The sequence below is a fragment of the Trachymyrmex septentrionalis genome, unplaced genomic scaffold (assembly GCF_001594115.1).
Source record: "Trachymyrmex septentrionalis isolate Tsep2-gDNA-1 unplaced genomic scaffold, Tsep1.0 scaffold108, whole genome shotgun sequence".
NCBI classification, from domain to species: domain Eukaryota; kingdom Metazoa; phylum Arthropoda; class Insecta; order Hymenoptera; family Formicidae; genus Trachymyrmex; species Trachymyrmex septentrionalis.
The window spans coordinates 1,242,073-1,242,324 of NW_017304207.1; positions in this window are offsets into that span (position 1 = coordinate 1,242,073).

Below are 252 nucleotides of genomic sequence, written 5' to 3' on the forward strand. Positions count from 1 at the left end.
GAAAGAGAGAGGGGGAGAGGAGAGAGAGAGAGAGAGAGAGAGAGAGAGAGAGAGAGAGAGAGATCCATAAATTGAATTAAATTTTTAGTAAAATATTTGCTATTTTGAAATAATTAACAATAATATTATTATTTATTCACATTCTCATTATTTATATTTCATTACAGTTATAATTATTTTTTAGATAAAAAGTGGAATATAATATTTTTTATTATTATTTCATTTTATTAATATTATTCTTTGATATTAACT